We start from the raw sequence: 19,944 nt of genomic DNA, 5'->3' as shown, positions 1-19,944 counted from the left end.
CCATACCCACTCTGGGACTTCTCTGCCAAACACATAAATGCATAAATATGTATGCCTCTATGCACATAGACTTATGTATATGCACACAGACATAAACACTGCTCCATCAATGTCTTAACAGATGAAGCTTTCTGCTGACTGTCTGGAAAAAGAAAAAGAGCCAGATGGCACAGCTGGAAAAAGATGTCTGTGTTTTTGAAGGTCTATAAAACTCTTTATCATCTCAGCAGGAATGGCCAAGAACTTGGCATGACACTGAGGTGTTCAAGAAGAATGCTGAACATCTGCTTGACATGTTGGTAAAGCTTTCCAGAGCCAGGTCCAGCCCTGTCTCCAGCCAAAGATGTCTGCATGGCAATTCTGGGACTTGGACTTGGCAGTCCTTGTTCCTCCTCATCTAACCATGCTGCTCCTCAGCTATGTGCCTATAGAATTTCATGAGGGCAAGTACTGTGAATGGTCATTACCCTTGCCTAGGGAGAGACAATTAGTACAGGCTGTGTAGTGCAGTGGCAGAACAGGAAAGAACAGAGGTGTTGGATGCATTCATTGGTGGACTGAAGGGACTTAAGATATAGTTGTACTCATAGCTATAATTCATTGTCACTAAAGGACACCAAATATAATCACCAAAGTGATGAAGCATAAGGATGGCTCATAGGTACCAGGAAAGATGGGTTTAATTCTTTTAGCAATGCATGTGAAATGCTATCAGTGGGGAATGTCATTTAGAGACTCAATGATGATCACATAGGCTGTCTCTGCTCAGAAGGAATGCCAGTTCCAGACTGCAGAAGAAAAGGATGTTTTTAGTATAAGCAACACTTTTTACATAATCATGTCAGACATAGTGGGCCTCTGTTATGAGCAAAGGGTGGGTACTCTCTAAACTTTGGAATAACAGGCAGGAGCCCAACTTGCAAACAGGCCTTCTAAGAGTGTTATGGTTTAGACCTGAGATGTCTCCAAAAGTTTTCTGTGTTTGGAGGGTGATTGCATCATGGGGCTTCTCCACTGATGGCTTTACAGTTGGCTTGCTGTCAGGAGGTGATGAGAGAGGACTCACTGGGAGTGTGACCTGGAAGAGTTCAACTCTTCTCTGGCTCCCTCCTTAACTCTCTGCTCCATGACCACTGGGATGTGAGGAGAGCTTTCCTCCACCAAGCTCTTCCACAATTCTACTTTTCCCTTGGACCCAGACAACCTTGCATAAACAGAGGTCTCTGAGATTGTGAACCAAAGCAGACCTCTTTTTCAATTTGTAGGTGTCAGTCATTTTGTCCCAGGAATATAAAAGTGAAGGAGATACAAGAATAGCAGTTTAGACGTACAATAGCTCTTTATTACAAAGTTGGGTGTCCTGTGCTCTCTGGGACAGCTGGAAGCTGAGTGGGGCCCAGAGCTCTAGGGCCATGACAAGGCCCCAGGTGGCCCACATTGCCCTTTAGAGGCAGAGACAGCTGGTTCTCAGCCATGCTGGTGCAAGGCTTCGAAGACACTGTCCTATGGAGGAGGGCTGCTCTAGGGTGTAGTAAGTTCTGTCAAAACAAAGACAATCTCTCCTCAAAACCTTTCCTCTCTGTAACATTAGCTGCTTCATTTTCCTCTAATTTGAATGAGGAACACTCAGGGTTTTATTCTTGTAAGTTGAATCGTTTTGAAGAACAGCATCTAAGAATGTTCTTTTTTTCTTTCTCTCTTTCTTTCTCTCTTTCTTTCTTCTTTCTTTCTTTCTTTCTTTCTTTCTTTCTTTCTTTCTTTCTTTCTTTCTTTCTTTCTTTCTTTCTTTCTTTCTCTTTCCCTCTTTCTACATTTGGCTGGAAAGTTTGCAGGAATTTTTATCGTTGAGCTTGAAAGCTCTTCTACCTCCCCCAAGAACATGACTTCTTATCATATTTCCATATCCTTTAAATCTGTAAAGCATTTGATAGTCCCTCTCTGTTTCTCATCTCAGATCCCTTTAGTGATTTCTATTTTTCAAAGTTTTCTTCTATTGCATCTGTAACTATTGATGCTTGTTCTTGGGATTACTAATAATTTGTGGGATGAATCTCCACGTTCTGACTTGTCATTCGTTTTCTAAAATACTCCTGTATTTATTTAAGGATTTGTTCATTCAGTGTTTTACCAGGCCCTGAAAGGTAACTAAGGCATATTGTTAAGGATTGAAGATCTTAGTTATGAGAGGACATATACAAATCCTCATAATGAGTGTGGCTTTAATGGACAGCTGTCTACTATGCTGGAGAATCCAAAGGATGCAGTGTGGAAGGGTAGTGTGAGGGATTTAGGATGATGTGGGAGCTCTCCGGGGATTGTTTTCCTTAAGCTTATCTTTTACATCACTGAGATGATTTTCTGCAGGGCTGTATTGGACATCTTCCAACATTGTTTCTATTCGGTTGGCTTTGGTGTTTCCACGTTCATGTTTTGCTCATAAGCATCAGGATTTCATACTTTATGTGCAGTGTTGTTTCATTCTTCCCTGGATGTCTTAAGGAGCTACCATTAGAGCTCATGCCAAGACAGCATAGATGAGTCCTAAAGGAAAACTTAGTGCGCAGTCACATTTTCTTTCTCCTGCAACTCTGGGTTCATGATGCACCCACCCTCAACCAGGTTTAGAAAGTAGGACAGGAAGAGAGCTTTGGTCCTTCAGTTTGCTTGTCTACTTGTAGATACTACCTGATACCGCTGGCAGTGCAAGACTCTGGAAGCTTTAAAGAGGAAGCTTTTAAGATATCATTAATGTATGGTGTACAAGATTGGTGTACAATGGCTCTTCTTGGATGAGAGATAGGAACTCCTGGCACTTGCTCAGTGACCTAAGATGGTCCTGTAGCCCCAGTGCTAGCACCTGTGCCACCTGTACTAAGGAGGCGCCTTGCTCAATGCAGCGGTAACTTCTCAGGGTTGTGGGAGCAACGCGGCTGGGAGCAGAAAGTGCTCAGTCTTCCATTCCTGGGAGTCCTTGCCATTGACCCTGCTGTACTTCTGGTGTTAAAAACCTGCTTGATTAGATTTAATGGTAATGATGAGCATTAGAGGAATCATTCCTCTATATTCATCTTACTTTGCAATTTCTTTGAAATTCTTTTTACCAGTTTATCTTCAATAGAGGTAATTGAAATTAATTTTGGCATAAAAAACAAAAACCCTGTTATTATAATTGGAGCCACCAGAGGGTCTGTCTACTCTAAATTATAATCGATCCTAAACACTCTTTTCTAACAGTATCGGAGGAAGGTTATAATGTGAAATATGGGGAGTGGAAGAGGTGGACTGCCCTCTAGTGTGGACTTAGTACCCCTTAGCTACTGGGATAAAGCCTTCATCTGGGCTCTTTTATTTGGTTTACAAAACAAACTGACCAACTGTATGACACTATCCTTATCTGACAGATGAAAAACCAAAGTTAGGCGACATAAGTCTATGCTTGAATGAAAGTTCAGAGTTTTCTTTGCTTTCTCATGCACCCTAACTATGAAAACATTCTCCCCTTTGCAAGGCTACTCTGCCCCTTGCCCGCACAGGCGATGGGATGACCTCCTCACACCTTCTTCCCCAAGTTTTCGCTCAAAGTCTTTCCTCATTAGGCTTTGATGAGTCATATAGGGACAGATAGGAACTTTTACACCCAAACCAAAGTGCCTTAATTAGCTATTCTATCCTTACCCCAATACTGTGTTTTACAAGATGAGGCTGCACTTAAGGTATAGCTTTTTTCTGTGTTGTTTCTATTGGGATTGCCAGTTTTCACTGATTTCCGTCAATTACTTACCAAGAATTGATTATTCCTAGATTGTTTTGGATGCATTTCAGTCTTGAGATCCCTGATTTCAAAATATCATTTGGAAATTTCAGGGCAGGGGACATCTTTGTTGGGGCCAGCTCTGAAGATCGCACCTGCAGTCTTTCATTCTCCCGTGTGCTGTCCTCTGCTGAAGCAGCCAAGAGATCTCGTGAAGAGGGGCATTTTCACAGGACACTGATGGTTCCGCAAGGCAATGTCCAATCCATAGCTTCATTTATTGTCATTTTATTTTCCTTTTTTTAAAAAATTAGAGTATATTTAAAAATAGGAATAAAGAATTATATATGTTTACTCATAAATCCAGAAATCTAACCATATACAACCTTGTTGCAGGACAGTCCAGCAACACTCCTTTTCCTGTCTCCTGCCTTCATTCACCACCCCCTTCCATATTAAACAATCTTCTACCTGAGAGACAGCATGGCAACACAGGTGTATCATGGCAAGGAGCATGTATTCAGAAGACCAGAATGACAGGCACTCCAAGCATGAACCTACTATTACAAATTGCCATCTTCAGTGCAGTTGCTTACTTCACAGGTGTCAGTATATATAGTTAGTCAGAGTGAGAATCCTTCTACTTAGCTGCTAGATTCGAAAATCTTCTGAGGATTCTCAGGATCATTGCCTTACTCATGTTTCCTAGCTCTTCTTACTCTCTCTTCATTGTCTAGTCCTCAAGATCTTGCTTTCCTTTTAATTGTATTATACCTTTTTATTTGTATTTCTTCTTCTGAGTTCTTATACTAGGGAAACTATATGATATTTACACACGTGTATCTGTTTTATTTCACTTAAGAGTATATCTTCAAGTGGCATCCACTTCAATATAAAGGCTTTGAGTTTACCATTCTTTATAGCTGAGTAATACTCCATTGTATAAAAATACCACATCTTTTTCATCCATTCCTCAGGTGATGGGCATCTTGGTTGTTTCCAAGATTTGCCTATCACAAATTGTGCTGCTATAAACATAGGCACACATATATCACTGATATGATGTTTTCAGATCATCTGGGAAAATTCCCAGTAGACGAATGGCTGGTTTAAAGGGGATTTCCAGTCTAAGTTTTCTAAGGAGTCTCCATACTGATTTCCATAACGGTTGCACCAGTCTACATTCCCACCAGCAGTGGAGAAGGGTTCCTTTTTCCCCATAGCCTCTCCAACATTTGTTGTTGGGTGATTTCCTTATGATAGCCATTCTTTCTGGGGTGAGATGATATCTCAATGTTGTTTTAATTTGCATTTCACAGATGGCTAGTGATGTGGAGCATTTTATCATATATTTATTTGCTTCTTTAATTTCATCCTCTGAGAAGTGTGTGTTCATCTTGGATGCCCATTTCTGGGTCTTTAAATTTTGGGGCCCTGGTGCTTTTTAGTTCTTTATAAATTCTAGAGAGCAAACCTTTGTCTGAGGACTTATTTATCAAGATTTTTTCCAAATTTGTGGTTTTATTTTCCTTCTTTCATTTCATGGCTGTGAACATCTGCCTGATAGAGGGAAGTGGAGATGGGAGACACTAGCAGGTAAAATGTTTCCAGAGGACTAGTAAAGGATTAAAAAGGGTTAAAGTCAACCTTTGTTACTCACTCATCCAACAGTTGGTGTATGTGCCTCCCCCCCACCCTTGCAGTAAATGCCATACTACAGTATACTTCCTCTTGCTTTCTTTGTTTTTAATATTATGACTGCTTTATAGTTCCTGATGAGGCTGGGGATATAGCTTAGCAGAGCAGTGCCTGCTGGAAAACACAAGGTCCTAAGTTTGATTTCCAGCATGCCCCTCCAAAAGTCATAGCTCCTGATGTCAGCAACAGGCAGTGTCCTGCTCTTCAAGGATTGATGACTACAAGAATACTAATATATGGGCCTTCAATTAAGAAACCATGGGGTGGGCAAATTCAAATATTTGTTCCAGTTTTTAACTCCTATGATTCCTATTTAATTTTAATTATACAGCTATAAGTCATTGGAATTTTAAGCAGGCAGTTAAAAAAAATAACAAGCTACCCTCTCCTCCATCCTCCCTATCTGATTGCACTCAAACTTTCAACATTTTGATCGGATTCTAATACTCTCTAGACCAACTTCTACACATGAAATTTGAAATGTGGATTTAATAAGGTGAGGTGCACACTAGCAAAATCGTCTGCAGAGAAGGGCTGAGGGGAAGCCAGGCTCCCACCTGCACGGAGTACTTCTGCGTGCAGTCCTGGTCCCTCCACCCCCTCCACTCATGGCCAAGGGTCCTTATTAAGAGAGTAGGCGTTGCAAAGCAGGAGAGCCCTAATTAAGAAGCTGCTGACTTTTCCAATCAGGCCTGGGTTGCTGCCATTTCAAATCTTATTCAACCATTTGTCTGGAGGGGGTATGTCTTCACGGAAGTTTTAATTCTCAGCCAAAACACGTTCTGATTAGGCCGTCTCTTCTGCTCCAGCTCCCCTGGGTTGGGAAGAATCTTCCAATTACTTGCGGCCACGCTGGAGGCCTGTGGAGGCTGAGTCAGGTGGGTGAAGGAGTCCTCCTTGGGGGCTGAACACCCAAGGTCTTGTTAATTGAGGAAGCCACATGGTCGCTCGCTCCGAGGAGCTGGAGAGAGACTCCCCTCCGACCTAATTGATTCCTCAACAGCAACATGAAAATTGAAGCTGAAATGTCGATGGAACTCCGGTCATGAAAGGCTCCAGTGTGCTCTCTGGGAAGAGGGGAGACACCTGCTAATGAGAATTTTAAAATCATTTTGAGTCTTCGCTGTCAGTATAAGAAAAAAAAAAAAAAAAGCAAAGCCCAAATGACAATTTCCACAATTTCCAAAACTGAAAGAGAGAATGGAAACAGTTGAGGTTTTTTAAAAGATAGAATTTCTTGCTGAGACATATTGTCAAATTTTTCACTATATCCATTCTGAGGCAGGCATTTATTACCTTTCCAGTGACTATATATTTCTTGTAATGTTCTTACTGTGGTTTTGCCTCTTAATTACCCGTAGAATTTGCATTTAAACCGAGTTAGAGGGAGCCATCTACGCGCCAGTTTCCCATAGTTGTTGCCATGGTAACAAGGGGTCCGGATGGCTGACGGGGATGTTACCCAGCTTCCATTCTGGAAACATCTCTAGCGCCTGTAGCCCTCCCTGGGCTTCGCTGGGTACCCTGAGCCAAAGCATCAGAGAATCCAGTGACCCCTGTCGGATGTCTGTGGAACTACACTCAGCAGGTAGGAGTCCCTTTCTCTTTGGAGCCTTTTAGGAAAGGCCTGAGTTGGTTTCTCCCAAAAGATGGGCCCTTAGCCCCAGGTCTTTCAGCTGCGTTAGGTCTGGTGTGCAGCCCACTCTATACTCTGAGCCTGGATGCCTTCGTGTGTGCAGAGCACGGATGATCACTTCCGGTGGGCCAAAGCTTCCCTTCTGCTGCTACAGGCCTTACTTAATTAATGATTAAGGACAAGATCAGCAAGAGGTAACCTTAGTGATGTGACCTGCCTGGCAATCAAACCTGGAATCCTTGATTCTGGGCCCAGTTCTGCAACCGGGGATAGAGTTGGGTCCACCTTCCAGTGCTAAGCAGAAGAGAGAGGAAGCTGAGTTTTTACCAGGTGGTTTTCCTAGATCCCTGCAACACTGAAAGCCGGTAGTGCTAAGGTCACTTTTCCTCAAAGAGAAATGGATTAAGAATAAGAAAAGGGGCTGGGGAGATGGCTCAATGGAATAAGCGCTTCCCTGACAAGCGCAAGGGCCTGAGTTCAATCCCCGGTTCCGAAAAAAAAAGAAAAGAAAAGATGCTGCTAACAATTCTAGAAAAATTAGGATTGCTTGGTCTTGCTCAAGCCCCCAGGGAAGACACCCAGGCCTCTGACCCATCCTCTGGTATGGCTGGGACTTGTGAATGAAAGGTGACAGGGGACCCACAGAGCTGCGTGTGGCCAGTGCTCAGCCCCTCAGGCCTCTTTGTGCCTCTATCTCACCCATTCCCTCCTGTGGGGCTAAGGCCAGGTACACAGCTCCAACTGCAGTATATCTTCTTGTGTACCATCTCATAGTGGAAGAAGCAGTTCACATAGCAGCTAAGAAACTCGTAAATCACATCACAATCTTAAGTGGCCCAACTCTGGGATTCTAACTAGTTCTGCTAGACTTTTCCGACAGTCAACTTTGCAATGCAACCACCTCCCCCAGAAGGCAAAAGTAAGAAGATGTCAGTCATTGTGTCTCAATATTGATTAAAGTCCTTCAAAAACATCTTGTCTGTTGGATAATAGCACTCTATCTAGTTTGGTCTGAAGATTAGCTACGGCTGAGCATATAATTATGCTGCTTTTACTGCACAAGTTTGCTCTCTACTCCCAGTGGAAGGGTATAGTGCACTCGCTTCAAGTATCTCTTTGCAAATTTGTGTGACTCAGTTTGAATGTCTGCAGCACCCAGGGGCACTGCATGTCCCTCCAGTCTTAATTCTCCAAAGGGCTTCTGTCTGAACCCTCAGGGAGGGACTGAGCCCCTTACATATAGGATGCCTATTTTCACTGAGTTCAAAGTGGCACACGCTGTGACATGCACCTGTCTTCTCAGGCTTGTTTGGGCAGTTGTATCTAAGACTCTAATTTTATGACTGGGTCTTAGAAAAAGGTCAATTTGGCAAGGACCACTTTGCCAATGGATGTGGAGGGGAAAGTTTGGGGACACCCCAGGGCCCAGAGGGAACAGAAATAGTGAGTCTTATAGGACTCACTTGTATCTGTCGATCTCAAATTTTCTCTCTGTATGTAATTACTTGAATAGGAGTTCTGCTGGAGTTTTCTGCCTCCTGAGAGTTAGGCTTTAGTGTTCACATGTCTGACCTTCCTGGCTTCCATTTGGATTTCTGCTCTGCTCACAACAATGTATCTTTATTGAAGACTGGCTGCACAAGGCTATAGTGTATTACAGTTTGTTTAGTTTTATCTCATAGAGTCACTTAATGCTGGAGCCTCTGTATGTATATCGTTTGAGTCCCAGGACAGGAGTGCATAGATACGATTTATGTCTGCAAGATATAAATTAACAACTTCCCAACTAGTAGTGAAGGGTTCCCATGGTCTTCCACAGATACAGCCAATTTCAACTTGGGGTTTTCCTCTTGTCTCTTTTTTTTGGCAACTCCTGAATCCATTGACTTTGTTGATTTCTTCTTTTTGTATTGCAATTATGACAAATCCAACTCAAAATATCTTTTAAGCAAAGATGGGAAGGAATGTATTGCTAGCATAACTGCAGGAGCTGGGGGAGGGTTGACTTATGATGGCTGTGTCCACTGACCCCGCTGAGCTCATTTGGGGTACAAATGCCTCCTCGCCCATCAGCTCTGCTTCCCTTGGCGCTGCTGCCTGTGAAGCCCAACATGCATCTGAAGTGGCAAAAAGGAGGCTGTAATTTCAAGCTTACGGAGCATGCAGATGGCATTTGGCATGCTGAACTTCATCCTCAGATTCATCAAGCCATGGATCCAGAGCATCTAAAAAAAAAAGTGCAACTTAGCATATACAGATCTTCGTTTTTACTATTGTTTACTAAACTATACAGTCTAATGATGATTGATGTAGCATTATATTATGGTAGGTGTAGATAATCTTGAAATGATTTAAAACATAGCACAGCCTTGTGTCTATAGGAGACAGGCCTCAGGACCCCCTTTTCCAGGATACCAGAATTTGTGGATTAGAAAATCAGTGGATGCTTAAGTATATGTAATAAATGCAATCATATTTGCATATAATCTATGTGCATCTGTCTGAATACCTGAAATCATTTTTGGATTACTTATGACACACAATATAATAATATAATATAATATAATATAATATAATGTAATATGTAATTAATTGTTATACTGTTTTGTTTGGGGAATGAATGACAATAAAATAACGTCTATACATATTTATTAAAACATTTCTTTTAAATCTATTTGATCTGCTTTTGGTTGAGTCAACAGAAGTGTAACCTAAAGACTGAGGGACACTGTCTATGGCAGAGTATGCACAGGTTATATGCGAGCACCATACCATCTTATATAGCAGACTTGAGCATCTCTTGATTTTTGTATGACAGTGGTGCAGGTTCCAAAAAGCAATAGCCCTTCCACACCAAGGGATAACTTAACCTTCCTTCCCAAAGCAGCAGGAAGAAGAAAAGTTCTCATCATCACAAAAAGCTGTTTGTGCTACTTAAGTTGGGTTATATGTACATACTTGACTCAATCATCGTGGCTAGTGATGCACAACAGTGAATGGTTTAGTCTTGGTCTGCTTGTTTGTCTCCTGTACACAGGCTGGGGATGGTCTCCCCTGAACTACATGGACAGAGACACCAAGGTCCAACTTATTCTTATTTTTGGCTTTTGCTTCCTCATCACAGGCATAAGGAGTCATTTTTCTTATACGAATAAGGCATATTAGTTAGCTTTATGCTACTACAAATGAAATACCTGAAATAGACTACTGAGGAAGCAAAGAGCAGTTTATTTAAGCTCCTGGTTCTGGAAATTCAAGTGTAACCTCAGGATGCCGTGGGCTGGGCATCCATCATCATAGGAACATGCACTTCAGTGAAAGCTCACATCCTGAGTTAGGATGTGGAGATACTGAATCCCACAGGCTTTTCTGAGAGCTCACATGCAGTTACGTAAGGACATCTCACTAGGGCATGCTTTCTAAAGCACTTTCCAATCATCTCTCCCCAGGGAGCAAGCCTTTGGCACATAGACCTTTGGGCGATGCTATCTATATTAGCATAAAGTAAATAAGGAAACTGAAGCTAAGTGTAGTATGATTATCATAAGACATAGCCTAATGGACCGTGGCTGGCGCCTCCTTCTATCTGATTCTGAAGTGTAGGTTCGTATTTTAACTTCCTGTGCTGTTTTCCTCCTGGCTACATTGTAGAAACTGGAGTCAGAAATCTTTGAAGTTTGCTTACTAACCTTAATATTCTGAAGCTGGCATAATCATGATGATGATAATTCCTTTAATTGGTATTATCTTGACCTCTTTGCTAACTTTGTTCCTTTTGATTATTTCCTTACTTGGTGGTATAAGTAGGCAGGGATGGGTGTCCCCATTTCTTTGAAACTAAAATAGATGAAGAGAGTTTCCATGGTATCATTGATCAAATGTTTGCCAAACCCCTACATTATTATTTGAAGTCCTAACTCTTTGTATACCTATATTTGGAAATGAAACCTTTAGATAAGTAATTACAGGTAAATGAGGTCATAAAGATGTGGCCCTGATCTATTGAAATAATGTCCTCTGAGAAGAGATGGAAAATCCACATGTGCTTTCTATTTTTCCTTCCTGTAACATGAGAAGACTCAGCAAGAAAGCCCTGGTTGTAAGGATGGGGGTGAGCTCCCTGAAACCCATCCACTGGACCTTACTCTGGGTCTCTTAGCCTTCAGAACTGTGGGGAAATAAACTCTCATTTAAATCACCCTGCTATGTCCTTCTATCCAGCTTAGTGCCTGGAAACACACTCTCACTGGCTTAGCGAGCAGGAAACTGGGTTTAGAAACTGGGTTCTTATCCCTTCAGATCCCTTTCAACCAATTCCAATCCTTTGTTTCCATGTATTTCTTTTTTTTTTTTTTCCCACCAAACTCAGACCTTTTAAAGAGGAGAATGAAATGCCAAGTATGCATATAACAAAATATTTTATATGTTCTGATGGAACGATGGAGTCATGGGAAATTTTCTTGGATAGGCAGAAGCAGAGGAACACTGGGAGTGCTGCATTAACTGAGGGATTGCATTTGCCATCGTGGCACGCACTCCAGGACCCAGGAGGCATCGCTACTGGTTCTAATTTGTTTGGGTTTCTCTGAAGAATTTCCATCCTATTAGAGTGAGAAGATCTCAGCTTCCCCCTTGTTTAAGGTATGCCTAGCTTTGTGGCCTCTACATGGCCCACTGCCTACGGGTCGGATGTGCCAATCTAAGGAAGCTGATGGGCAATGTGTGCAAATGTTCAAGGTCACTGATGTCCAGACAGGAGCATCCTCCCTGGAGCATGTCATGGGGAAGTGACCCTGGGTAATGCGCTTATGGGTGAGCGTTGCCTAAAAGAATTTGAGAACAATTCTAAAATAGACTGAAAGTTAGTATGCCTTTGATTACCACCATGCTCAGGAGGTTCTGAACCCAAGGTCAGTGACAAGTTCCTTATAGAGCTAAACATTGCCACCACAACTGCACACTTTATATGCCCAGGTAAGCTCACAGAGCACAGGCAGAGATCCGGGGCTGGGAGTTGGAGAAACAGGCCTGATGCAGAGTGCTTACTGAAGCTAAAACCCTGTCTCTTCCCACCTGCCAGCCCTGCCTGGCTTGCCCAGCCCACTGATGTTCTGGAGGAGCAACCCAGCAGGGACCTTTTTACTGTTCTATAATTGAAAACTGCCTTAGCTCCTCTGGGGTGTCTGCCTCTCCCAAGTAACTCCTGCCAAAATGAGCTGAGCTCAGCAGTGGGAACTGCAGGAGCAGCCTCATGACCCAGACTGTGAATGAAATTATTACCAGTGCACCACTGGAGACTGAGAAAGAGATAGCGAGTGTGATGGCAAGAGAGGGGTGATGAGCCTAGGGCTCGGGTAGCCAGTGGCAATGTGCAAGGCTGTATTCCCAGGGGGAGCCAGAGACCGTCCCAGAGGATGCAAGCCCCCTAGTGGCCACTTGACACCTTCTGAAGAAGCCATGCTTTCACCTCTGTCCTATGCCTTTTGCACCAATCTCTCCTCACTTGGGTTAGTACTCAAGATCCCCAAGCGATTCACTGTCACGGAGGTGCTAACTTGCTGAGGAAAGGATGCAGAGAAGGCTACTGATAGTTGTAGGAGAAACATCTCTGGCGCTTCAGGCCCAGCTGTAAATTTCTGGGGCTAGCTATTCTCTGCAGACTTTTATCCACATGAATTAGCCTCAATTCCATGGCCGGTGCCTACCCTCTTCTGCCATGTGTCAGGAGGGCAGGAGGACAGCACTTTACACAGATGCCAAAATTGTGTCTGCAGTGAGGGCAGAGGGCTTAAGGCCTGGCAGGTGGGGAGTGGGGTACTAAGAGGTGAGGCCTAGAGATAGGCATTTGGAAAGAGGTCTATGAAGCCTGCAGGTTGGGCCTCCTCATTCCTTCCTCTGACCTTGAGATTTTATTGCCTTGAACTTTGGACATCAGCTCTGCAGGGCATCTGTGGTGCATCATCTGCAAGGCTCTTGGATCCAAGACAGAATGTTTCTTGAAATACCTAACAGTCCCTGAATATCTGCAAGTGTTAAGGCCCTATCCACCATCTCTGTGGACAGTTGTGTGACCTGTGTGTCAGCAGCTGTGTGGGGTAGCTGCCTGTGGCTCTGGGGCTCTGAAATGAGTGTTTCCAGGGCCTCTGAGATCCCACCCAGGTATCTGCTAGGATATATGGTTTCCTCTGTGACTGGGGTGAACTTGTCTTATGGAACTTCCACAAGTAGCCATCGTCATTTAATATTTATTTTGCTCATTTGAAGATTAGAAGGCCCTTAAGATCAAGGTATCAACGGGATTAGTCTCTTCCAGGGCTTCTGTCCTTGGCTTGAGAGTGGCCACCTATTCACATGGTCTTGCTCTGTATTCTCACGTGCCTCAGGGTTTTCTGTGGGTCCAAATATTCTCTTCTTACAAGATCATGCATTCATATTCTGGATTAGGGCATTAACAATCGTTTTGGGGGAACATGAACTCATAACTATATTATTTCCACAGACAAATTCTAAAAAATTTAAGTGAAAACATTTTATCTCCTCTCTGAGTCTTTTTTATGACCTAACTTGTAAACAATTGCTCCAGTTATGGTTGAGTTTTTATTACTTATTTTATAAATAAACATTATATCTAATAGCACTGAAATCAATTTAGGGAAACACCAGTTATGCATTTGGCCCCTGGCCCATACACTCCGCTACTCGCTGTTGTGTCAAGAAGCACTCTGGAAGCATTCGAGCTCATTTCTGCCCCAGTGGATGTGCTCTAACCCTGAGGTCCTCCAGGTGCCTACATTTAAATGGGAGATTAGAAGTTAATGGCCAGTATGAAACAGGTGAATGGATCTCGAGTGGCTTCCTTTGGAGTTTGCACTTACATTTTAAATTAGTGAAACACTTGCTTTACACTTATCTTTAAAACTTCATAATCAATTGATGTTCAGCACAAGATTTTCCCTTATATTTTTATAGTATTATGTGGTCATTATTATTATGACCATTGATACTGAAAATAATTTTGTTACATACAATAGGAGAATGTTAAACAAAAAAGTCATGGCACGATGATCTAAAATTCCAGGAATGAGGCTACACTGGGGAGTTAGAGGACAGGGTAAGGTACAGATTAAGGTTACTGTCTAAACCTTAGAGCTGAGGCAGGAAACCTGGGATTCCATTGACTGGGTGGTACCTTTCACATACACCACACACATGGAGACACACACACACACACACACACACACACACACACACAAACACACCACAGTGAAGGAAAGGCAGAGCCCAGGAGTCCATTGTCTGTGAAGACCACTACTACCTGGAGACCCTGTGCTGGTTGCTACATTGTGTCAACTTGAGAAGTTTAGAAGTTCAAGTAAATGACTCAGCAATGCTACATCATAGGATACAGAGGACATACCCTAGGCCACCTGTTTATGGAATAAAGTGTTGTGATGACCCATTCACTGTGTCACCTTGAAAAGTTTAGAAGTTTAACTAAGTGACTCAGCAGGGGGCCAGGGTCTTCCCTTTGTGAACATCCTGAGCCTGTGCAGGGGAACGGTAGGGAGATAGTGTGAGTGCTACACCCATCCCAGGATGGGCTGAAACTTCTACAAACTGTGAGCTAAATGAACCTTTCCTTCCTCAAGTTTTGGCATCAGATATTTTGTCATAGCAATGACAGAAAAGTAATTAACACAGACTCTGAACTCCCTTTTGCTTCTTCATACTGCCAAATATTCCCATTACCTCTGCCACTAGCTTCAGGGTCTGCTGCCAAGCATGGGTCACACATTTGGAAAGAGGCAGACCTTTGCTCTGGGGGAACTCGGTACTTCTCAGGAGAACCAGAAATGTACCACATGACACACTTGCTGCCAAAATTTTATCCCCTGGGAGAGATACAGGGACAGTGGTGTGGTTCTGATACAGCAGCTGTCACCCAGAGTTTTCTGAACTTGGAGATCAGGAACCTAACCTGAAGCCAGGCTGTCAGTTCAAAGAAATCCCTGCAACTGAAGGGTCAAGGCTGATGTTCGAAATTGGCTGTTCTAAAGATTGTAAACAAAGTGGCGGGTTAGGGACTAGAGGTCCAGGGAGGTTCTGGAGGGACTGGGCCCTCAAGAATCGTCTCTGTGGCTGGGCATGGTGCTGCACACCTGTCCTTCCAGCACTCTGGGAGGTTGACTAAAGGAGTGCAAGTTCCAGCCCAATGTGGGCAAGTAGTTGTCCTATCTCAAAATAAATAATGAAAAATAAAAGGGTTAGGGATGTAGCTCAGTGGAAAGGCTCCAGGTTTAAGCCTCATTACTGTGAAGGACGGAGGGAGGGAGAGAAGGAGGGAAAGAGGGAATATCTGTCCTTGGGCCCTATGTTGTTTCTCTGCTCCTTGGTGGCTGGGCTTCAGCTGCAGGTGTGCATGCTGGTGTTGTCTGTTAGGCAGCTGCCTGCCCTCCCTGCATGGAACAAAGTGAGCTAATTTTTAAAGGTCAGGGAGGGTAAAGGAACCCGCCCTCAGGAAGCTTCCCAGGAGCCTGGTGCTTGTGGTGAGTAGCGAAAGATAAATACAAAATTTAATTTGGACCAGAGCAGGTACAAGTTATGCACATTACAGGCAAAAGCCTTCAAAAAGATAGTCTGGTCACCAGTGGCCCCTTGAGATGGCTTGCAGAGAACTTCAAGCATCTCTGGCCTCAGGAGGTTGAGTGGGGAAGGTGTCTGTGGGTGAAACGGAGGCAGAACCGCAGGCCCTGCAACTGCTTTCCGGGGTTCCTGCTGCCAGAGACGTCCAAGCTGTTGGGGTCAAACTGCCCAGGACGCTGCATTCTAGGTCAGTCCTACGGGAAACAGTGCGGGCGGACACCTGACTGCCCCCGGAACTGGGGCAGGACAGCTCCTGCGGGTGGAGAGATGAGAGGCTCAGTGGGGAGAAGGCCAGGCGGGGAAGCCGGCTTCTGTAATCGCCTCAGTGGGGGGCATCCTGTGAAACCAGAAGGCAGCTTGTTAAAATGCAGGCTGAATTAAGCTCAAGGCGCTGTCTCCTTTATGTCTTCTGATCCCAGGTTAACATGCCTCAATTACTGCAAGAGATAAGAAAATACCCAAATGAGGGAGAGCTAGGGAAGGCCAGGGAGCTTCACCGGAATGAGAAGGAAATGGAGGGGGAAGAGGCGGACCTGGAAGAGTGGATTTACTCCTGAGCAAAGGAAACTCAACAGACTGACCCAAGTCAAGGATTTGCTCGTTCTGTCCGTTCAGACAGGACTTCCCAAGAGGCCGAGTACACCAGCGACTTCCGGAGAGCGGCAGGTCAGCCCTGTCTACTGAAAACAGTAGCTTGAAGTTGGTGTGTGTGTGTGTGTGTGTGTGTGTGTGTGTGTTTGAATCATTTTTTCCCTATTTTTCAAGACATATGCATTGTAGAATCCTGAAAAAGTAGAAAAACAATTAAATTATCATAAGTAATATCCGCCTTCTCAGTTTCCAAAGTTGAGATTTTTATATTCGATATTTCCAGTCTTTGCACACCAACCCCCCATGCACACACACACACACGCATGCGCATGCACACTGTATTTTCTTTTAAAGTCAGTTTAATGAGATGATGTGTTTAGAACCAGGTATTTAGTGTTCATTTGTAACTATGCAATCATAAAGCACACCTTGGTACCTCCTTGGTGCAGCCCCAGAGCCTGCAGTGGGGATGAATGGTTCTCCTTCCCTCCTGGGGCTCATGGTTCAGTGGGAGATGCCAGGCAGAATGTAAAGCATTGGAGCTGGAATTCGGTGTTCTGACACAATGGAGACACAGGAGAAGAGAACTGGGGCTGGGGGACCGAGGTAGAGGAGCTTCTAGAGCCAGGAACATGAATGCGGCAGGCAGTGGCAGAGTGCCCCAGATAGAAGGGACAATAACTCTGAAGGCCTTTGTGTGTGAGCCTAGAGGGAGGTTAGCACCAGGGGACTAGAGGGAATTAGGAAGCATGGTGGAGGGAATCCCTGGGCCTTCTAAGACAGAGAAAGGGTTTTACTTTAAATCAAGCAAGAAGCTACAAATGCATTTTTAAACATGAAAGTATGTTACTTAATCTTATAAGTTTTGCAAAGACGGACTTCTCATTGTGTGTGTGTAGAACACGGCGTGCGGGGACAAATCAATAGAGAGACAAATTAGGAAGCCAGTGTGTTAGTTGGGCCTCTGGCACCAGCAGTGTGGCTCTGGGGATGGAGAAGTCACAAACAGCTAAAGTGTTCTGGGAGACCTAGCCCGCTGTGGGAAGGCGAGGTCAGCTCATTCTCCAGACTGCTGCAGAGGTGCTGCTGTTGGCTGAGACGGACCAGTCTGGAGGAAAACCCCGTCTGAGTTGCTTTCTTCTCGGGGGAGATCAGAGTGGAGAAACCAAGAGACTCACGTAGGGCAGTGGTATTCAAGATGCTAGAACCATCCAGGTCTGTAGATTACAGATGAGGTCTGGGATGGAGTCAGAAAGAGAACCATTGATCTTGGTTCCTGGATTTGAGGAAGAGGGTACACAGGAGCTCAGAGGTGGCCCTGGGAAGAGTTCTGTATTTGGCAAGGGAATGACAAGTCTACAAAATGGATAGGAGAAGGAGAAGGAGAGACAGTGAGGTTGGGTTGTGAGGCAATCTAAGAACATGGTTTTAGAAAAAGCAGAGTGACTTGCCTTTCACATTATCAAATGCAGGTCGACCTTGACTTACAAAAATCGGTTATGCTTTTTGACTTGACAGTAGAAGGAAAGCAATGTGAGTTCATTAGAAGCTGCAGTTTGATTTTGCATTTGGATCTGTTCCTGGGTTAGTGATGTGGTATGATAGTCCCTTATAAGCCTAAGGCATCAGCCCATCAACCACAAGATCACAAGGGTTGCAGCTAACACCCTCCAATGTCCTGTGTTGCTGAACTATGCTGTTAGGTAAGTATAGAGCATTAGAGTATTTTTGACTCACAATATGATTCACTCCCCATGGTTTTATCAGGATGCAGTACTGTCCTAAGTCATGGAGCACCTGTATTCTAAACCTTCATTTTAAAATTTGGCCTGATTTTTTATTAAATGGGTGTACCATAAATGATGGAAATCACTACCCCTCTCCTGACACACTTTAGAGCAAATTGGGAATGCAAAATTTTTGCAGCTGAGATGAATGTCATGACAGCAAATCTTCAGGTACATACATGATTAATTTTAAAAGTGGAGTTTTAGAAGCAGAACTATAGGAAATTAATACTGAAGTCTTTTACATTTAATGTATGATACCTTTTTAGTGCTGTTTATAAAGAGCAAATTAAATTGCATAATTCCAGCCAAAAAAAAAATAGACTCATATAACAAAACCAATCAGAATTTTGAAAGCCTCTAAAAATACTTATTATACACTGAAGGTTGTCAAGTAGATCTAAGAACTCCTCAGATGGAAGGAGCACCTGCAATTGGCTATGAAGTTGTAGAGAGTCAAAGCAAAGCCTGTCTCCACATGACATTTACCTCATCTAAAGTCCTCTAATTTCATACTGTTGGATTTCCTTTATCCATTCCAAATGTTCCACCAAACCCTTTCATAGTGGATATATTCACACTTCAGCTATCTTCACTTCAGTGTGGTGAACTCCTTCTCTCTGATCCTATCAATCTCCTGTCCTCTGCTCTTGGTAATGATCAAATCAGAGCAGTTCCTCTGTGTGGGCTTCTGGCACTGGGATTCAGTTTCTTGTGCTACCTGCATCTCCAGCCTCCATCACTTGGGAAGAGGTTCCAAGAGCCGCCAGAGCACATCTGTTCTTTGCTGTAAGGCTTCACTAATAATAGAATGAGTAAATATTTGTCCAATGCACATCTAATCAATGCTCATCTCACAGATTAGTAATTACAGTAGCCATCATACAGTGATAGTCACTTTACTACCATGCTGTGTCCATCAGCTTACACACTTAAATGTGAATCTCAGAATCAACAATGAAATATAATTATATTTTCACTTTAAGGCAAGGGAAACTAGCCCCATATATAAACCATCTTCATTTTGCAGAAGAAAAGTTGGAAGAAACTACAAACCATGAGGTATTACTGATTTTCTAGGCACAGAATTTAACCCTTTTGGCCTGATGTTGAAGTCCATGTGTTTTATTGTCATAAAAACTTGCTTACATGGACAGAAAATACCACTCAGAGAGTTACCATACAATTGATAGAATTCAAAGAAATCTTGATGATTTTTTATTAGTACAAGTTCATTGCATGTTCTACAAAGGATAAAAATGTTTTCCCATGAATAAGTGGAGCAGAATGCCTGAAAGAGAGACAGAGAACAAGGGGGGAGGAGAGAGAGAGAGAGAGAGAGAGAGAGAGAGAGAGAGAGAGAGAGAGACAGAGAGAGAGAGCAAGAAGATAGGAAGAAGGAAGGAAGAGGAAGAGGAGGAGGAAGAAGGAAGAAGAAAGGAAGGAAGAGGAAAGGATGGAGGGAGAGAGGGAAGGAGAGAAGAGAACATTGTACCTCTTTGTAAATGAATGACTATAATCCCAGGAGTGCAGGTCAGTCCTCAATGATGATCAGTCCCCTTCGCCCTGCATCAGTCAGTCTCTTAGACCTGCCAGAGTGCTCTAGGCTATATGCCTAAAATGTGTGTTATGCAGACAGATAGTGAGGTTAAGCTTAACAGCCTAAGTTGTATGGTAATAACAATAAACTTGTCTTCTGGATGGTTAACAACCTAAGTCTGCAGACCAAAATTAGAGAAAAATTAAAAACAATGAGGATGCAGGAAAGAATAATTCATCACCTGCAAGATGATGCAAAGATGAACAATGTGAGACTAATAGGCATCAATGAGAAAGAA

This window comes from Octodon degus, unplaced genomic scaffold, assembly GCF_000260255.1.
Source record: "Octodon degus isolate 3935 unplaced genomic scaffold, OctDeg1.0 scaffold00132, whole genome shotgun sequence".
In the NCBI taxonomy this organism is placed as follows: Eukaryota; Metazoa; Chordata; class Mammalia; order Rodentia; family Octodontidae; genus Octodon; species Octodon degus.
This window is presented reverse-complemented; position numbering follows the sequence as displayed.